The 22,333-nt window shown below is 32.7% G+C and overlaps 1 protein-coding gene and 1 long non-coding RNA gene across 2 annotated transcripts in view; one reads left to right on the top strand and one right to left on the bottom strand.

Moving 5' to 3' along the window:
• The window catches only part of LOC126886691 (muscle M-line assembly protein unc-89), a 554,873-nt gene that overhangs the window by 243,905 nt on the left and 288,635 nt on the right, over positions 1–22,333 (bottom strand). The gene's annotated exons all lie outside the window — the stretch shown is intronic.
• Positions 1–22,333, top strand: part of LOC126886694 (uncharacterized) — a 35,264-nt gene that overhangs the window by 11,713 nt on the left and 1,218 nt on the right. The gene's annotated exons all lie outside the window — the stretch shown is intronic.

Here is a 22,333-nt window from a genome sequence, read left to right as displayed (position 1 = left end):
TAAGAAACATTGTATTAGTTACACATTTTTAAATTTTATTTATTTTTATTTTATTTATCAACGGGCAATCACCCAATTAAAATACAGTATAAACATTAATCACAGGAGATTTATAACCTAACCTAAAGTAAATTTAAAAGTTTTAATCATACAAACTAGGAACATTAAATAAATAACAAACATTAACAAATTAACAAACAAACAATAAATAACAAATAAATAACAAACAAAAAATGTACAAAACACAAGGATATCAAGTTATCACGCACAGTTTTTAAGCTGAGCTTTAAATTTATTTGGAAAACTGTAACAATCTAAACCTTCCGAATATTGGTTAGCAAATCTAGGTGTTCTGGACATGAAGGAGTTGTGTCCGTAGTTAGTGCGATGCGGTCTAATGTAAAAAGGTTGATTTAGCCTCGTTTGTCTACTGGGAACATGGAGGATAATTTTCTCCAATAGTTGAGGACTAAAATTATTGGAGTGTAGTATATTATAAAACATTGTGAGATCCTTATGCATGCGTCGGATTTGGAGAGAGGTTATGTTGAGTGACTTTTCTATATTAGAATAGTTAATTTCATCAACCCTCTGATTTTGTTTAAATGCAACAAATCTTAAGAACTTGTGCTGAACTCTCTCAATAGCTAGAATATGGGTGTTATAGTGTGGAGACCAAACACATGAACAGTAATCTAGGTGAGGTCTCACAAGTGAACAATACAATACTTTTATGGATGGGATATTTAGAAAGTCTTTTGCACAACGTTTCATAAACCCTAAAAGTTGAAGTGATTTTGAGACAATAGATGAGATATGGGGGATGTAGGATAAGCTGGAATCGAGCACAACACCTAGGTCTTTTATCTGAGATACAGAGTCTAAAGGACAATCCTTAATAGTATAGATATGATTTGCAGGAGTTCTATTTCGACCAAAACCATTAAGTGACACTTTTTAACATTAAGTTCCATTCCGTTGTTATCACACCAATAGCTCAACCGATCCAAGTCAGATTGTAATTTTTGACAGTCACCATCATTCTCGATTTTCAAATATAATTTTAAATCGTCAGCAAACATTAGGAAAAAAGCAAAGTGGAAACAGGAGGCAATATCATTAACATAGATATTGAATAGAAGGGGTCCAAGGTGTGACCCTTGTGGCACTCCCGACGGTACCTTAATTTCAAACGATTGAAAACCCTGAACACGCACTATTTGTATTCTTTCAGATAGGTAGGATAACAACCATTCTAAAAGTTCACCCTGGATACCTAGACCTCTCAACTTATTGATTAAAATCTTGTGATTTACCCGGTCAAACGCCTTTGTAAAGTCTGTGTATACAGCATGAATTTAAATCATTTTTAAACAAAATTCATGTAAGGCTCACTTTCCGAACCCACCGTACTTATGCCCATGCATTTTATTTATTTTTATTATAACCATAAGATAGCTTAATTATTCTTCTTTTAGGTTCAATTTGTAAAATTTTATTTGATCCATTAGTTAAAGAATTATTTACATTAAAATAACTCAACCGTGCACTTCGCCGTACGCTAGTTTACAGTGCGCCAATGTTTGTGAGAAGGGTGACTTTAGCGTTATAAATAAAAAGTTATAGAAGATACAGATTTAATTTTAGAAAATTCTTTATATAAGGTTTTTTTTTGTAAAATTTTTGGAATTTTTCAATGGTCAAGTCAGTTTTTTTCTAAAATTTATATTTTCGGAGTTATTTAAAAAAACATCTAATTTCGTAGTTCAGTTGTTTAATAAAAAATGAAGCAACCACTTCTCGAGTAGAACCTTTTTGATATGTTGTTTATTAAACACTTCTTAATGAAATTACAAAAAGTTATATCTTGTTTGGATTTTTTCCGAAGTGATGCACTCCCCTATAAATCTAAAACGACGGGTGACAACTCGGAGCATCCAAATATGTGAATAAACATTAAAACATTGTGGTTTAATTCCATATAAAATAATATTTAACTTGAAACATTTTACAAGAAAACACTTTCAAAACCTCTCGTTTATTGGTGGTTATAAAAGGGTTACCAATTAATGATAAATATTTATTTTATGATAGAAATAACAAAATCCTGTAATTTCCCAGATGTGGCATTATCCAAGCTATTAGTTTTATATGAAGTAGAGTATTGATATAGTATATTTAATAGATGCTTTTATAATTCATTTGTTAGTGAAGCACTAACCGTGTGGACGTTGAAATGTTAATACTAATTATTACTGAAATGGTTTTTGGGTTGAAATTTTCAGGGGGTAATTTGCATTATGAATTAATGGGTTATATTTCAAAATGCGTCAGTTTTTAATATTTATTACCAGTAATTATCATTAATAATTTGTGGCTACGATTTGTATTTTAAAGTGTTATAATTTGTAACCTATAGACAGTATAGACAAAAGCAACTTACGAATAGAAGCAAAACTTTACTGGAATCAAAAATCACAAATTATAATAGATGATAAAATAGAAGCATTACTATCTCAAAGTGAAGGAATAATAATTAACGGAAGATCAAGTAATAACGTAAGACATAAGATATTCAGATGATGCCGTTATTATGCTCCGAAGCTCTGCTAAGCAACTCCAATTACTACTAAACAAAAAAAAAACAGTTTCTGTGAAGAACATAGACTAAAAATGATTATAAAAAGACCAAATACATGATAATAACTAAGAAAACAAATATAACAACAAGCATACAACAAGCAGTTCTATTTTTCAGAGCAGCGGTAGATAGAGTAAAGATAGTGATGATGATATCCAATCTCCGATTGGGAGACGGCACTTAAAGAAGAAGAAGAAGTTGTAATGTCTTTTTTTGCATTTACATTGTTTTACAGTGTATCAGCTCCCTTATTAAATTTATTTGTGTTTCTCGTATTCTTCACAATCCTGTTCCGTTTCACTACAGCTCTCTATATTTTTCTTAGCTTTTCTGACAAACTCTTTCTAGGAAATTAGTCTTCTTCTTTTTGTTTTAGCTTTCTTAGCTAAAAAACCATCTGCCTTTTTACATGGAATTTCATTATATTTGCTTAATAAGGTAGCATGTTCAATTACGCCAAATGCATTTTTATTCCATAATATGACCCTCTGGCTTTTTATTTCACAACTGCCAAATTACGTATTCGTCCTACGAATTAGTGTAATCTAAACGTCAAATCTGCCGTGTTTTCAATTAAAATTATAGTCAATTCCCATCAAATATAGTGAACATAGTTTCAGAAACAGATATTAGGCCTTCACAATTAGGCTATTGATTATGTTCAAAATAAGATAGCTAAAAGGAACTACAACGTTAACTGGGTTTTATTGTTTTATATGGTCAATGGACCTATAAATATGAAAAAACTGCGGAGTGCTACCATTTAAAGGGGTGCGTTTTTGAGAAAGGGGTGAATTAGTCCCTAGACACAGGTGAATTGGGGTGAGTTCTATGCACATTTGGTACAAACACGTCTACAGAAAAATTGTTCCAGGTTAAATTTTCTATCGAAATATTACCCTTTAAAGTCAAAAATATATATATTTTTAAATATATTCAAAAAAATAAACAAAAAAAACACGACATAAAGAAATTTTGTTTTTTGCCCCATAACTTTTTCCACGGTGATATAAGTATAGGCATTGCTTCGCAGAAAAAAACTTCCATCCTTCCTCTTTAAAATGTCCTTTTTGTAGAAGTCTCTAGGATTTATAGTTTTAGAAATATGATTTTTTAAAGTTCGTCACTCACAGCATTTTTGGGCCATTTTCCCCATTATTTCGCAAACATTGTTCTGTAACTTTTTTCTACGCATTTCTAGGTATATGCAATGGTACCTACATTTAGTAGGAAGAGAAATCAATTACCTTTAACATGGTCTATTGTATAAGGTTGTACGACTATTTTTAAACAAGATGGTTTTTCAAAATTTTATACTTTGAATGATTTTTGATATTTTTTACGATTATTTTAAAAGTTTGTACGACTACTTTTAAGCAAGTTATGGTTTTTCAAATTTTCCTACTTTTATTGATTTTTGATTTTTTTAATTTCCCATAATTTTTGTACATTTAAGTACATACATTGTCCAATAAAAAATAAAGCAGCTTATTTTCTTTACTTTAAAATGGTATATTGTAAAAAAATCTAGGACTATTTTTAAACAAGATATCCGTAGGATATCCAAGCCCAAGAGTATCCGTAATTTGAGAAAATTTTTGAATTTTTTGTTTTTTTTTTAATTAGAAAAATATAATTGTATATAACATAATTTTTAATTCGAAATAACTTTTCTGAATAACATTTTTCGATATTTTGAAATATAAAGATACTTTACTCTTGATCGAAATTCATATTTTTTAACATACCTCGTATACTATTGATAACATTTTATATCTGATGATTGCATCTTAGGTTTTGGACTACGCGCAGCATTTTATGAAGACTAATTCTTTTTCATAAAGTTAATAATAAAAAAAGTTTTCCATATGGTTCCAACTTAGTGGGACATATTATGACATATTGCATTTTTATGACATGTCACATTTTTAAAAAGCATATCTTGTTTAAAAATAGTCCTAGATTTTTTTACAATACACCATTTTAAAGTAAAGAAAATATGCTTTCTTTTTTAGTGGACAATGTATATACTTAAATGTACAAGAAAAAAAAGTTATAACGAGAAATTTAAAAATAATCGTAAAATATATCAAAAATCATTAGAAGTATAAAATTTGGAAAAACCATATCTTGCTTAATAATATTCATCTAGCCTTCTACAATAGACCATTTTAAAGGTAATTGACTTTTCTTCCTACTAAATGTACCACTGCATATGCCTAAAGCTGCGTAGAAAAAAGTTACAGAACAATGTTTGCGAAATACTGGGGAAAATGGCCCAAAAATGCTGTGAGAGGCGAACTTTGAAAAATCATATTTCGGAAACTATAAATCCTAGAGACTTCTACCAACAGTCATTTTAAATAGGAAGGATGGAAGTTTTTTTTCTGCGAAGCAATGCCTATACCTATATCCCCGTGGAAAAGAGATATGGGGCAAAAAATAAAATTGCTTCCTTTCGTGTTTAGTTTTGCTTCTTTTTACTTTATCGTACTACATACGTAGTATGAGTATAATAGATAAAGTTATAGGATCGTGCAAAAATTTTTTTTCAGATTTCACTTTTTTTTGACGTTTTGAGTCCCCCTGAGTGTAAAAAGCAAATAAAAAAAACATGTCGGAAGTATGTACGTATGTCTGTACGTATGTCTGTACGTACGTATGTACGTACGTAGGTCGCCACCGCCCAGCAAAAACTACCGGACCGATTTCGATGAAATTTGGTATGAGTAAGTTTAAGAGAATTTTGTCGAGAAACTAAGCTTTTGAAAAAACCTCTCAAAGGGGGGCCGAAATAGGGGGGTTATTTGGGGCCCATTTTTGCAAATTTTGACCGAAACGAATGAAATTTAACATAAAATTAGCTTATCGATAGGTGAATAGAAATACGGAATTTGACATTTCCAAATCCAAAATGGCGGCCAGCATGGCCGACCTCCCACCCGATACATTTCCCTACCAATCTAAAAACTTGTTTAAGATAAATTTAATTTGAAAAAACATTTATATAGCCTAAAGATGGGCCTATAACAAGAATATTATCGTTTTTCAGAAAAAGTTATGGGTTGCCTGTATTTAAGGGGTCAAAATTTGACATAACTTTGAACTAGATTTTCTCAAAAATGGCTCCAAGGAATTTGTTTATTTTTTGACATATTTTTGATATCTTATCGGTTAATTCAATAACATTAGTCAGATTTCTTATCTCCTCATAGGAGTGGAGTTATAAATTTTTTATAAAAAAATATTCGAGTGCCCGTAACTTCCTCTGTAATAGAAACTATAATTTGAAATTTGGCATACATATAGAGTACTTTATTATCTATTAGTTCAATAAATTTCATCCACAATATGGCTTCCGGTTGAACCGGAAATGAAAAAAAAATCTTAATTTTTTAGATACGCCCTGTATATTTTTACATATTTTGAAAGAATGCAAAATTACCTTTCCAATGTCATAAAACTCGTTGCTGTAGCTCAAAAACTCGAAAAGTTACAGAAAATAGAAATTTTGCTAGAATCTTGTGTGTGTCCCCTCTCACGCGATCATAGCAGAGCATTATTATAGGGCAGTCAATGAGGGTATTTGGCTCCGAATTCCATCCTACTACATCGATGTACTTGATATTTTCACAGTAAATAGGGAATAGCTCAAGAAACAAAATCTACCCTATATAATATGGCGCTTTTATCTTGGGGCAATTCCCAACCCTTCAAGGGGGTGGAAAATTTGTTGGTCAAAATAAGCATGGAGGTGGCTAGAGAACCTATTTTTAAACAAAAACTGATCTATACTTTTTTTTGAGAACTCAATACTTTTTGAGTTATGCGTAGTTGAAAATTGGCCATTTTCATTTAAAAATGACACGTTTTCGGACGGTTTTTTGTGAATACCTTAAAAACTATGCATCAAACTAAAAACAGTATATAAATTTTTTTAGATTATAAATAATAAAGAGATTCGTTCCTTCGTAAATTTTCTATTTATAATACAAAAAGAGATATGGTAGGTAAAAAGAGTTTGTTTTTTTTGGTGCTTGCCCAAAGTACTCATGCTTTTGTAGTGTTTGAAAAGGCATTTAAAACGAGCACCGTTAAAATGTCGGTTACATTCAAACTAAGCGAGATATGGTGCAAAATAATATATGACTAATGTACTTTAAGGAAAAATGAGAAGTACATACATTTAACCCATCATCCACCAGAATTTAAATGCATTGTTTTTCTTTTGCAATACCTCTTAATATAGTGTTATTTCTATTTTCAAACAGTTGGACGGGTGAAAAAAATAAGATCAAATTATAGAGCGCATTTTTAACTTTTCTTAAAATTCTTCCTTTTGCTCCATGCAGTTCGAAAATAAAAATGTTCTATCCCCGAGAAGTGGTGGGAACCGCCCCCATGATAAAAGCGCCATAGTATATAGTATATAGGATAGACTTTGAATTAGGAGATTGGGCTTTGGGCTACTCCCAAAATTTCATTAAAATCCATGCAGTAAAATGCAAATATTATAAACTATTAATTTCTCAGAAAAATGAACTAATGTGAAATGAAAGTATGACTAATATTCTATTGATTTAGGTATGCAATAATCTATAGTGTGTCCCCGAACATTTTCTCAAATGCAGGAATTAATGATGCGTAGAACCATAAAATATTTTCAAGTATACAAGGTGTTTCTAAAATATCAAAATAACGAGTAACTTTGTTATTTTTATAGAATGCCAGTATCTAGTACGATAACGATAATAGATCGGTACGATAAAGTTCTCGGGCGGCCCTTCCGTCCAGCGTTTTTAAATATATTTTTGTAAAAAAAAATATTTTTGACTTTGTAAGGTGATATTTCGATAGTAAATTTAACCTGGAACAATTATTCTGTAGACGTGTTTGTAGTAAAAGTGCATAGAACTCAACCCAATTCACCTTGTGCCTAGGGACTAATTCACCGCTTTCTCAAAAACGCACCCCTCTAAATGGTAGCACGCTGCGGTTTTTTCATATCTAGAGGTCCATTAACCATATGAAACAATAAAATCCCGTTAACGTTGTAGCTCCTTTCTGAAGTACATAATCAATAGCCTAAATGCAGCACATCGGCATTTATTTAACAAGGTTAATTTTGTAAAATTTCGCAATTTGTTATTTCTGCAAAAACTCAATATGAAACGCAGGTGACTGTAGAAAACTAGGGTGATATTGACAATCAAGAATAAATATGTAAGACAGCAAAAAATACGTCAGTACGTCACTGTATACAATTTGCTATACCAACACAGCCCTTGGATATTGGATGACCTAAAGATATTTGTATAGGATACTGCAAGAAGTATCGAAAATGTAACTTCAATTACTTGTGTGCGTATAAAAAAATAACCGGTGAAGTGAAGTAAAGCGTTCGGTAATCAAATTTGCCACATGTGTTCGACGATATTTTCTGAGTTGTTGGACCAATTTCATCGGTCAAAAGTTAATATAAAAGTGAATGAGCGTTCCAAATTTAAATTCAAAATGGAAGTGAAAATTGACTATGTCCTGTAACGCGTAAATACACAAGCGGTATTGGATTGGGGATGTGAATAAAAAATATCAATTAATTAAAAAACAGGGCAATATTTTCGATGGCGTTGAGGTACAAAGAAATATATAAATAAAAGTTTAATCCAGTTAAATATAAAATTTAGGTTTGGTGTACATTATGAATTGCGTGTACAATTTAAACAATTTCCAAAATTAAAAATTTTCGCCTAGTTTTCCTAGATTTCGCCTAGATTCTTTTTGGACTAGTGTTCTATAGTTGCTTTAAAACATGTTCACAACCATTCATTATTGCTTAGTGAATACGATTATGGCAATCCAATATAAAATTGGAAATGGTTCAAAAATTATAATATTTAATATGCATTTTCTGCTAGCCGAGATATAAGTACATACTAGACCAGGGCGCATCTGTAAAAATATTAGTAAATTTGGACGTTGAGAGGTGACTCAAATTTTTTTGCAGAAATTGCTTGAAAATAACTCAAATAATAATATTTAAGTTATCCTCCCTCTCAAAAAGGTCTGGAACATTGTTTAAATAATCAAAATGTCAAGAAATGAAGGAAAAATTCGATTTTTTTCTTCGTTTTTTGATTATAACTTTAAAAGTATTCATTTCCGAGAAAAGTTGAACTGACATAAAAGTTGCGTAATTATATTTCCTATAATATAGAATTGGTTAAAAATTTATAAAATAGTCACCCTTGTTGCAAAATAGCAGTAAATGCGAAAAAACCATACAAAGACAAGTATTCGCATTTTACGTTTTTCAACCATTTATGCTACACTTAGGACCTTCATATTTCACCCAGAAAAATTTTTTGTTACAGTAGTAAAACTATATGATACAGTAAAACAATACTGTAAATTCCATTATGATCGGTTCAATAGATTTTGCAAAATAAATTTTGCAATCCAGCTTTCGCAAATAAAATTCATTTTTTCAAAATGTTACAGGACTGAAAAATAAAGGAGATAGCAAGTTGAAATTCTTTTGCGTATAAAATTGTACTGTACCTTTCATTTGCAATTTGCAAAATTAAAATCGATTAACTACCACGGCGTCAGGAGTTTTTTTAAATAAACATTAATTATTGGTGCTACGCGCAGGACAGCGGATAGTTTGCTCTGATTGGTCATTCTAATGACCTTTGATAATGATTGATACATTTTAATTTTTATTACATTTCGATATAAATAAATAAATTTGTTTATTGCAAAATAAAAACACACACTCTATCCTTTGAAATAACACTTGTTTAAGCAAAAACTTTCTTTGTTCATATATTTTAACTTAGAGAATAAAAGTTTATTATTTTTAAACATATGCAATTGTTTAAACAATATTTCACAAACAATAATAAAATTAGTTTGATTTTTGTGGAATTAAAATATTAAAATACAACAAAATATAGAGTAAGAAAATAATACATTAGATAAACATTGGAAGAAATTTTGGTGGAAATCAACTTGTGTGAATCGAACACCGCTGTCCTGCTCGTAGCACCAAAAATTAATGTTTATTTAAAAAATTTCCTGCCGCCGTGTTAATTAATCGATTTTAATTCAGAAAATTGCAAAGGATAGGTACAGTACACTCCTATAAGCAAAAAAAAATTCAACTTGCTATCTGCTTTATTTTCAGTCCTGTAACATTTTAAAAAAATGAATTTTTTTGCGAAAGCTGGATTGCAAAATTTATTTTGCAAAATCTATCAAACCGATCTTAATGAAATTTACAGTGTTGTTTTACTATATCATAAAGTTTCTCTGGGTAAAATATGAAGGTACTAAGTGTAGCATAAATGGTTGAAAAACGTAAAATGCGAATACTTGTTTTTGTATGGTTTTTTTCGCAATTATTGCTATTTTGCAAAAAGGGTGACCATTTTTTAAATTTTGAACCAATTCTATATTGTAGAAAATTTGATTACGCAACTTTTATGTCAGTACAACTTTTCTCAGAAATAAATAGTTTTAAAGTTATAATCAAAAAACCAATAAAAAAGCCGAATTTTTCCTTCATATTTTGACATTTTGATTATTTAAACAATGTTCCGGACCATTTTGAGTGGGAGGATAATTCAAATATTATTATTTAAGTTATTTTCAAGCAATTTCTGCAAACAAAAGGTGACTCACCTCTCAACGTCCATCTCAATACAGATGCGCCCTGGACTATACATACACCAAATTTTCTTAGATTTCCAGCAAACATGATTCGATAGAAAGAAGCAGTCTATGGATAGCTAGAAATGGAAATACCAAATAAATTAGTGGAGCTAACTCAAATGTACGTGACAGACTCATTTGCACAGGTAAATACAGGGTGAGGCAGATAAAAGTCCTATTAGAAATACCTCGAGAACTAAAGGCAACAGAATCATGAAAATTGGAATGAAGGGGTTTTGAAGAGTGATCTATTTAATGAAAATATTTTCATCTATTTTCTATTTCCGGTTAGACCGGAAGTGGCTAATAACTTCGTTTTTTTTTAAATGGAACACCCTGTATATTTTTACATTTAATGGGCACTCAATGGGCACAGTTTAAAAAGTTGACGTGATAGACAAAATCTGAGGTTATTCTCAGATTCAGACGCCAAAAATTAGTGAAAAACAATAGTCCCGTCGAGTTAGACGAATAACAGGCCTAACCTTGCATTAGGAGCTGCCCCAAATTTTATTTTTCTAATCTTTAGGGGGGTCAATAGTAGTGTAAATTTAAAATCTCGACTGAATTCCGCCGTTGCGTTAGCCGCCATCTTGATTTTAAACGAGAACCGTTTTTGCTCAATATATAACCGCCTTTTTCAACTTTTCGACAAAAAGTATAACAACAAAAATTGTTGAAAATGTAATTTTCTATCATTTCTATTGTTACAATTTTTTCGTGCCGTCGATATTTTCCGAGTTATGGCGGAAAATAGTGACAGTTAGAACATAATTATTGAATTATCTCGTTTATTATTAGTTTTACGGCTATACAAAAATAGAGAGAATTACATTCTACACAATTTTAATCTCTTTCATTTTTGCTAAAGTTAATATTTAAGGTAGTACGTATGCGATAATGGCGTGAGCGTAAGACCTGACTGATTTTGTAGCAATTGTTGTTGTTCAATATCTACGCCATTTTCAACTAAAATTGTTCCAAATATGATTTCCTACAATTTCTGTTTAACAATTTTTTTCATGCGATTGATATTTTCCGAGTTAAGTGGTAAAATAGTAAAAAGTGGTGGGGGGAGCATAATTACTGAATTGAATCTTGTTTCCGAGCTGCCGCAAATTTTATAATTATATCCATTAGGGGAGATCAATAGTAGTGTAAATTTAAAATCTCGACTGAATTCCGCGGTTGCATTAGCCGCCAAATTGATTTTAAAGGAGAACCGTTGTTGCTTAATATCTCCGCCGTTTTTAACTTTTCTCGACAAAAACGGTAGGAACTAAAATTGTTGGAAACGCAATTTCCTACAATTTCTTTTCCACAATTTTTTTATGCGATCAATATTCTCCGAGTTAACGGGGAAAATAGTGGAAACGGAGGGGAAGCATAATTATTGAATTGTCTCATTTATTATTAACTTTACGACATAATCGTACATAAACAAAAATAAAGAGAATTGTTGAAAATGGCGGAGATATTGAGCAAAAACGGTTCTTGTTTAAAATCAAGATGGCGGCTAACGCAACGGTCAAATTCAGTCGAGATTTTAAATGTATACTACTATTGACCCCCCTAAAGACTAGAAAAATAAAATTTGGGGCAGCTCATAATGCAAAAGGTCAAATGCTATCCCGACTGGGCTACAAGTGTCAGATCTAACTCAACCAAAAATGTGTTCCCCAGTGTTATCGAAGGAAAATATCGCTTGGTTGACGCCAGTTTGGTCCTAAAAATAAGCTGATGTCCAATTAGAGAAAAGGAACTAATTCCCTTTTCTCCACGGTAGGTAGAGATCCAAACAAAATCCTCCCCAGTAGGCTTTGCCCAGACTACACTAAAAGTAACAATAAAAAAGGTATTACCATAAACCATGAAATATACGACGCATTTTAAACCATTATTATACCCTCGGTGCAAACTCATCGCCACGGAATGTAAATATGTTCTAAGTAATTACTTCGGCTGATCAACAAGTAAACTCGTATTACTAGATTAAATAGTAAAGTTTGGGTCTTTTAAGTAGATTAATTATGTTTCCTCAAAGTTTACGTTGGAGTCTGGCTTTCTTGTGACTATAGCAGTCCAGAAACCCGTTATTGTATATTACATAAGTTCAGAGATCGGAATACGATATGAAGTACACTTCAGCAAGTGGTTCTTAACAAGGTTCTTGCCCTTTTTGTAATGCGAAAATGTTTTCCTCGTTAAAAGTTTCGAAAGTAATTGTGTGTGCTGAATGAAACAATAAAAACTACTTTCTGTGATAGTTTTATAAGAGTAGATATTATTTATATTACAATAACAATTATACTACAAAGGGATATTGCACGTACATACTACAGCTACAAATATTAAACATTTAAAAAACGACAGAGAGAACCTCCAGATTTTAAAATACACTCACCGGCACAAAATTCCGCCACCCAAAATTTATTATTAAGTTTGACAATCTACACTGCGGTGCAAAAAAATCGATCCACTAAAAATTTGGTCATTTTTGATGTTTCAAATTTCCTAAACCTGTTGTCCGATTTAAGTGATTTTGTACCACGTTATAGCCTTATTCATTGACAATATCTCTGTAATAGTATTGATGCTAGACAGTCAAACTATCATTGTATACGGGGTGTACGAATCAAACTGTGTTTTTTTCTCAAAGTTCGCATCACCCTGTGGACTATTCTGGCATTTATAAAATACTGAAATTAAAACCCAACTATAGCCTCAGGATTTCTTAACATTTTGTCTTTCGATTCATTCGCTTATGTTGGATAATAAAAAAGTTAGGTACTTTAACAACTGGCCATGTTCGTCATCAGTACAGGGTGTTTCTAAAATATTTGCACAAAACTTTAAGGGGTTATTGTACATGAAAAAATAATGACAATTTGCTTTATAATCATGTGTCCGCAAACGCTTCGTTTCCGAGATACGGGATGTTCAATTTTTTTACAAACCTATGATTTACTTATTGCTTTAAAACCAGTTGAGATGTGCAAATCAAATTTGGTGGGTTTTAAGACGTAGTTATTGCACATTTTTTGACATACAATTAAGAATTTAATATTCACCAGTGGCGCACAAACGGGTATTATGACCGATAATATTACCCGTACGCACGCCAATGGTGAATATAAAATTCTTAATTATATGTCAAAAAATGTGCAATAACTACGTTTTAAAGCCCACCGAATTCGATCTGCATATCTCAACTGGTTTTAAAGCAATAAATAAATCGTCAGGTTGTAAAAAAATTGAACATCCCGTATCTCGGGATCGTAACGAAGCGTTTGCGGACATATTATGATTATAAAACAAATTGTCATTATTTTCTCATGTAAAATTACCCCTTAAAGTTTGTCGCACTTATTTAGAGACACCCTGTACTGATGACGAACATGGCCAGTTGTTAACAATTTTTTTGCTTAGATGGTATTATCCGGAGGTAAATGGAAGAGTTGTTTTTTCTCTTAACTTTAAAAAATTCTGTGAAAAAATTGGAGGGCTGATTTTGTTTCATACTCCTTTTGTATTACCCTGGAGGTATTACTAAGGTTTTGTTTTTTGAATTATCCGAATATCTCTTTTCTTGTAAGAGCTGTAAATAAAAACACTGTTTTGAAAGTTTATTTAATTAAAAATATCAAACGCACTAAAATTAACAAAACAAAGCAAAATTAACAACAAAACAAAACAATTCAATAGCGGGTATGTTCACCTTTTGCAACAGTGTTAGACTTCGGGATCTTGTAGGGGGGCCAATAAACTTTGATTTAGTCACTTTCTGACTTTCATAATAATAACTTTTAACCAAGTTATTAAGCCTTGAAAATCGCCATTTTTCGTTTTTTTTTGTCAATTTTAAATTGCTTATAACTCGAAAACGATCAGCTTTAGAGAAAAATTATAAGGGACCTTTTTTATCCAGAATGGTCCAAAAACCTACAAAAAGATTGTCCGGGCCAAAAATATTGATTTTTGCAATTTGATTAAAAAAAGTTGTTAAAAAAAATTTACCTTGAAAAAGAACCTTATTCTGGGATGTCTCACGAATGTAATTATGCAAAAAAATCTCATGGGAATATTTTTCCCAACGAACCCGCCGTTTTCGCCTTGTCTAAAATTATCTACTGGTAAGAGTTCTCATATCTGTATCCAGCAACCTATGTTTTACACACTCTCTCTCTTTCTCTCTCTCTCTCCCTCTCTCTCTCTCTCTCTCTCCCTCTCTTTCTCTCATTTTAGGATATTTTTCATGTTTGACTTATTGTGTAATATTTAACTACATCTTCTTTTCAGCTGAAACATGGTCTTCCGCTTCTTCCATGTGAAGTCCACATTAGGATCTGCTTTGAAAGTTGATCCTCGGTCATTATATGAACTTGTCAGTACCATATATGTTATTATGTTACGATTTCATCTTCTATGGTGGCGGTACCTTTATGATTTCTCATATTTTTTCGTTAGTTACTCTTCTCCAATCTAGATTTTCCTGATGCACATCTCCAGAAATCTAGTTTCGTCACCTAGAGTTTCCTCTTATACCCATCTTTTAGCTGCCAGGCTTCGCTACTGTAAATTATTAGATTTTTGACACTTGTGATATATATTTTATGTTTGTTGCTATTTGCTATCGATCTATACCAAAGGATAGCGTCGAGCATGGTGACTGCTTTCCTTCCTCTTTGCTGTATCTTTCCTCTATGGTCCTGTCCACAGTTACTTTTTTGTGATGGTCATTCCCAAGTACCTATATATGTCAGATATTTCCTCTTTTCCAAAACAAGGTAGTACTGTCTTGCAAAAATACACATATACACGATACACTGGCCGTCATATATTTCATATACTTAAAATCTTCCGCCATCACAAGTTGGTGGTTCTAAATGACAACATATTGTAGGTACTGTTTAATCCTAATCAAGGACAAACTCCCAATGTTCTTGTTCCGCTTGTTTTTCAGCTTCTATATCTTTTTATTCGTTATCTATTCTGTATTTCAACAATTTGCCATATATTCTGCTAACCGAGTTTGTCACAGCAATGCCCCCGTTGTTATCACATTCGTCACTTTTGCCTTTCTATGGTTAGTAGATATGAAGGATGTCTTCTATTTTTTGGGGATTTGTGCATTACTGCATTAACTGCATTAATGCAGTTCTGGAATAACTTGGCTAGACTTTTAAGTAGTTCTGACTTTAATTTAAACAGCTATACAAAAACTACGGACCCAAAAATTAGTCCATTCTTTCACGGTTTTTGCTCTAAATTTTAAAGAACCGCTTGGATTGACATGAAATTTGGCATACGCATAGCTTACATGTCAAAGAAAAAAAGTAATATTGTGCCGATGTGTGCTTTTGCCCTGGGAGTGACTTTCACCCCCTCTTGGGGGTGAAAAAATATATGTCCAAAATAAGTCCGGAAATGGGTAAACTGACTAATTTTAAGTAACTTTTGTTCTATAGAGCTTTTCCGCCAAGTCAACACTTTTCGAGTTATTTGCGAGTGAATATACTTACTATTTGAGTTATTTGCGAAAAACCGTCTAAAAGCGTGGTTATTTTGTTGAAAAAATGAACATATTCAACGCCAAATAACTCGAAAAGTATTGACTTAGTGAAAAAACTCTATAAAACAAAAGTTACTTAAAATTAGCCAGTTTACCCATTTCCTGACTTTCTTTGGACGAATATTTTTTCGCCCCCAAGAGGGGGTGAAAACCACCCCCAGGGCAAAAGCACATATCGGCACAATATCACTTTTTTTCTTTGGCTTGTTAGCTATGTGTATGCCAATTTTCATGTCAATCCAAGCGGTTCTTTAAAATGTAGAGGTTTTGCAATATTTTACCGTTAAAGAACGGACTAAATTGGGAAATGTTCACAAATGGATTTTTAAAACTATTCTACAGAGGTTTTTCAAAAGTTTATATAGAAAAATCAGGAAAAAACTTCATAACACAAAGAGATAAAAATATACACTTTTAAATACTGAACGAACTGTCCAAATAACACCATACTTCTAAAGTACTCCGTTCATCAATTGTTACTTCTTTTGTATGTTTTGAAGCCTCAATTTCAAATATTGTGCCTTCCAAATCCCGAGTTCAATACTACCAATTCCAAACTCCACTCAGATACACACTACTGCAACTGCAACGAACGAACTTCGAGTAAATAAACTGCTAAGAGAAGTTTTAACGGATTTCGAATCTTTAAAATGATTTCGTTTACCACTAACTGATATACGAGTATTTTTAAAGTGTCAGAACAGAAACAAAATCTAACTGAAGGATAGAAGAACGTTGAATATAATACAATAATTCTCACACAATTTAAATGAATGTTGTTATGAAAAATATCCCCCAGTCATTTTGCTATTTACTGTTACGTTTTTACTTATTTACTTATTAACTTTAATTTAAGTAAAACACTTAATTTATTAGTCTTTAATTTTAAATTATATGCACACACTACAGACATTAACTCAGTCAGGCTCATAAAAGCTCTATCGAGAATCTACGGCCGTGATGGTAAAAATCGGTCTTCCTCCGAGCCTCCTTGAAAACAGGTAGACCTAGAAATAGTACTATCGGGGGATGGAGGAAGACAGATTTTAATCAAAACGAAACCGTAGATTTTCTTATTTTATTATTTTACTAATGCCATACTCTGTAGAGAGTACACAGACTCGTTTCATATGGGTCTCTGAACCCAAAGTGGAATGTTTTCCTAGCGGTGCCTGTTGGTATGGTTATACCTGGGTTAAGCAGAGAACTCGAATCGAGTCGAAATTCATTTCATAAAAGCTCTCTTATTTAAATTACTCCACCTTTGTTCTGGAATTTTTGTTTGAAGGAGACGATCAGACCCGCTAAGGCTCCAAGGCGACAAATTTACGCTAGCAGTAGCCGTAAAACGAACTTAAGGTTCCGCGGAACGGAATAGGAATAGCCGAACTGAACCGACTACGCACCTGTGGTCGGTTCAGTTCGACTATTCCTTGGTGGTGTGGCTAAGCGAGTGGTGTATTATGTGACAGAAAAGTTCCAATGAAGCTGAAAGGAAAATTCTATAAAACAGCCATAAGACCGGCTATGATGTATGGAACTGAATGTTGGGCAGTGAAAAAGAAAGAGGAACAACGAATGCATGTGGCGGAGATGAGAATGCTTAGATGGATGAGTGGAGTGACAAGAAAGGATAAAATTAAAAATGAGTATATTAGGGGAAGTCTAGGTGGCACCAATTGATGCCAAAATGAGAGAGTATAGGTTGAGATGGTTTGGTCATGTTCAACGTCGAGACGTTAATCATCCAATACGAAGAGTAGCTAAAGTGCAGATTCCTGGAAGGAGTAGGAGAGGAAGACCAAAGAAGACGTGGGGGGAGACGATTAGGCAGGACATGTTGGTAAAGGGGATTAATATTTATATGACCCAGGATAGAATTGTGTGGAGAAATGCAATTAGGGAAGCCGACCCGGCATAGGGATAAGGCAAAGAGAATGATATAAAAGAAAAAAAATACCTCATAATTATAAAATTCGTACGGTCGTTGAACTTAACACGGCCCTTCCAAAAGTTCAAAGCTTTTTAAACCTCTGCTGTGTTTATTGCTTGGTTTACCGCTTACCAAAATTATGCATATAATTGTGTAAGTCTAGGCGCTATAATTGTGAACCTGGTATACATGGTATAAATGTTCTTGAGTCATGAAGCTTCTCTCATTATAAAGTATGTATAGTTTTGCTATTCAGGGTAAAGGGTTGGTGCTTAAGGGTACTAATTATAATTAGGCTATACTTATTTTAGGGCTTTGATTAACACTGATGATGGATTTTTCAATCCGAAAAAGTTCTGTGATGTAATGTAATTCTTATTTAGTGAATTTTAAATATACCTTTTACAAAGGATCTAGCATTTTTTAAATTTAATTTTAGTAATGATTTTAGGGCCAAACATTAAACCGACAAAAAACACAAATTAAATATTTTAAAATTGGATTGAATAGATATCCTTGTCAGCTTGCATATAATGTACATACACCAAGATAAGGTTAAAAAAACATGTTAAATAAATTCGATTTGAGCTGAATCCAGTTAATCGTGACTTGTTTTGAAGTAATTTAATACAAAGTTCTGTATGCTGACCAAATACTAATCGAAGCTATCGAAAGTCAAGGGAAGTTCCGAGAAGTTAATTACAGGAATCTTTTAAATAAAAATAACCTTCAGTTCTTTCCTGTGTTCCTCGAGAAACACGCAAGATTAGAACTTTATTTATAAGCTTGCCATTATTTCTACTTTACCTAATAATGCCTTGCAATTTATGATATATCTCTTGAAATTAATAAAAACATGATCGCCTTTCCATTCTAAAGGTTTTCTATTTTGCAATATAAATACGTAATGAAAGGTACATACTATAAGCATTTTTTTAAATAAGTAAATACGCATAATCAAAGTTGTGTAACTAAAGTAACAATATTAATTTAATATTCACCCATTCCACTAATACTTCGACATATCCTTTCTCTCATCCAATACACAAAATCGTTCCAATGGCATTCCTGTAAAGGCACGTACCCATCATGTTGGTGCTCCGTGTAACTTCTCCACATAGTGGATACGTTGGGGCTCCCCCTCGATGTTCACCTTGGTGAATCAATCGGTGGCGGTTTATATGTAGAGGAGCGCATACTGTATACTGTATCCATTGGATAACGTAATGAATACGTGCAGTAATACATCTTTTTTATCACAGCTGGCGAAATTTCTTAGCATGATTTAGAAATGATCTTTTCCAATTGACACGGCTCATTCTATTCAACTTTTTGTTTCAAGTAAAAAAGTAATCCCATAAAAAATAATCTACAGAGGTTAAGACAGGGAATGTGGCAATCAAAAAAAGATTTGAGTATCTGTTCACTTTCTCAGTGAATATGTACAAGACATTTTCTAACATTAAGTTAGTATGAGACACCGTCTTGTTGGAACCAAATACATTGGGGTTCTTGTAGGGACAGTTCCTCCATGAAGTCCAGTTGGTATACAGACGACTCCAAATTTGATACAGGTAAAGGTCTGGTATAGGTATACAGCATAAGAGCAAGAACAGAAATCCGGATCAGCTTGGGAGCATATGTCACCATATTACAGACTGAAGTTGCCGCTATACAAAGTATCTAATAAGTGGACAAGTGGAGAACATCCAATCGTTATCTAGTCAAATGGCCAAGCAGCTTTAAGGCGCTAATTTCTAAGGAGGTTAATTTTAGGTTTTGTAGGACTATTTAGATACCCTATCCTAGGTTGAACATCGGAATATATTAGCAACTTGGGTTCTTGGGCAGAAATGGTACCGTGGCAACAAGAAAGCTGATAAATGGGTTCGAGTAGGTGCTTGTACGATGTTAATAGACCCATAGCTTTGCTTGGGAATTGTGAATGCACACAAAATAGCGGCCAATGAATTCTGCTAAATGCATAGCTGATTTACTAACCCACAATCGAAGGATTGTCAAGATGATGATAATGGGGCTGCTGGCTGGACACTGGAGGATCAGTAAGCATCAGAATCGTATAGGCTTGAATCTTGAAGAAATAGGATACTTGTCTGTTCTGTCTAGAAGACGAGGAAACATTCTACATGAGAAGACCTTTCTCAAGATTTTGGAACCCCATTAAGAGGATAGACCTGGATAAGGAGCTTTAAGTGACAAAGGGAAGCACAATACATCCGTAAAAAATCGCAGTGTCAGGCCAAGAGATGCCCTAGGTAGTAATATGTAATATGTATTTTTACAAAATCCTAATTTTATGTCCCATATAATATGATATACATATCGCACACCTAGTTCAATAGTGCCACAAGTGCAAAACAAAATATTCTCGAGAAATGAGCAAAACGTTCTGTAGTAAATGCGTTATGCCCTGTAAATAATTTATTTTGAGAGTGACTGGCTTCAAAATTACAATTTAGGTAGTAAATTATACACTTATTGGCTGGATCTTATTAGAATTTATTATTAAAAATAAAACGTTATTATTGTTTTGATAGTTATGGCGATATTGCATTGTGAAGAAAGTCATTTATAAAACAATACTTAGGAGATACGGCGGCAATATAATGAAAAAATCAATTGATTTTTGCAGTTGTGGCCGTATTGAATTATACCGGTTGTATTGTGGCAGTGTATATTATCGCCACATCTCTCTTGATTTTTGCAGTTGTGGCCGTATTGAACGTATTGAATTACATCGGTTGTATTGTGGCAGTGTATATTATCGCCACATCTCCCAGTTATGGCCGTATTGCATTTTAAAAACCTCCAAAAACCCTACAGTGAAATACCGAAGTAACTTACTTTATACTTATCCAAAACAATATTTTAGTTCAGGCTGTATTGCATTAGATGGGCCATTATATAGGCATTATTTTACAGTCTTAACCCAAAATTCGAATTTTTTGCAGTTGTGGCACAATTGAACTAGGTGTGCGATATGTATCTAGCAGTTCTATTTTTTTTATAAATTCATATTCATGTGGTGGTTGGGTACTTAGTTTGTCATTATTTTAGTCTTATAATATATATTTATATTTAAACCAACTTGCTGACTATAGCATACAGCGAAACGTAATTTATTTAGGTCTCTCTTTTCAGTGCTGATGCCCTGGAGGGAGTTTAATGGCCATCATGATGTCGTGTATTGACCGTCTCCTACAGAGATCTATGTTTCAGGTCATTTCGTTTAACTCATAAGTCTTTTGTATATTCCTGTAATTTGGTCGATCTTTGGATAATTAGCTTTCCTTGGATAATAAATCTGCTATCTAAGATAATAAGTAAGCTTTTCATGCTTCCCGTGTCTGCGCTCATAACATGTCCAAAGTATTTCAATTGTTGGAGATTTACTTTGGTGGAGTTTGCTAACCTTTAGCTAATCTAAAATTGAATTATTTATCCTGTGGCGAGTTCACGGAATTCGTAACATTCTTCTCCAAACCAGAAATTTTTAATTTGTTTAGATATGCATTGTCTATTTTCCATTTCTATGTAATTTAAAAGTGGTTGTTGCTAGCTGGTATATATTGTATAGTAATTCTGTATACATTATAATCTAATCTACTTTCCTTATAGTAATGAAAGACTGACACGCCTGAAGGAATTTGATAACCAATGGTTAAGTTTTAAGTTTGCAGATTTTTTTTGAAATACAATAACTTACATAATAACCCAAGTTATCAACAATGAATTGATATTAAAACCAATGTGCGGATTAAACAATCGGATAGAAATCCTTGTTTCTGTTCAAACGACTAATAGTATGTAAACAAGTATAACTGCATCGTATAATTTTATCCACTTCTATTATAATGTTGTATATGCCCTCGATTTAAACATACGAATAATTTATCCTCCGTATTTGCCAATGAAAGTTTACGAATGAAGTTATTTGTGCATTCCGTAAGCTAGTAGCCTATATTTTCCGAGATTTTCTAGCGTTACATTTACTTACAAGCTTTGTTAAAGCGAATCTGTTTACATTTGAAAACGTTGGTGTAAAATACAATATATATACAGCCGTATATTCTTGAATTAATGAGAATAATACTATAACTTTCATAATAGATTTATTTCGGTTAATTGCCAAGTTATTCATTTTCTTTGCGAATTTCAGTGCCTGTTTCGAATCTACAGGGCGGGTCACCAGGATAGGGAACTTTTTTATTATGTAAAAAGTAAGAAGACGGCAAATATGGAGCTCATATTACGAGGAGAACGATACAGCAACTAGTGCTAGAAGGAAAGATAAAGGGTAAGAGGGGACCAGGTTGCAGAAAGATGTCATGACTGTGTAATATTCGCCAATGGACAGAAATCAGCTATGAAATGCTTCGCCATGCTGCTAAAAATATAATTTAATCCTGCCTATCTAACATTTCGGTATGGCACCTTTACAAGAAGTATT

This window comes from Diabrotica virgifera, chromosome 6 (assembly GCF_917563875.1).
Source record: "Diabrotica virgifera virgifera chromosome 6, PGI_DIABVI_V3a".
In the NCBI taxonomy this organism is placed as follows: Eukaryota; Metazoa; Arthropoda; class Insecta; order Coleoptera; family Chrysomelidae; genus Diabrotica; species Diabrotica virgifera.
This window is presented reverse-complemented; position numbering and strand designations above follow the sequence as displayed.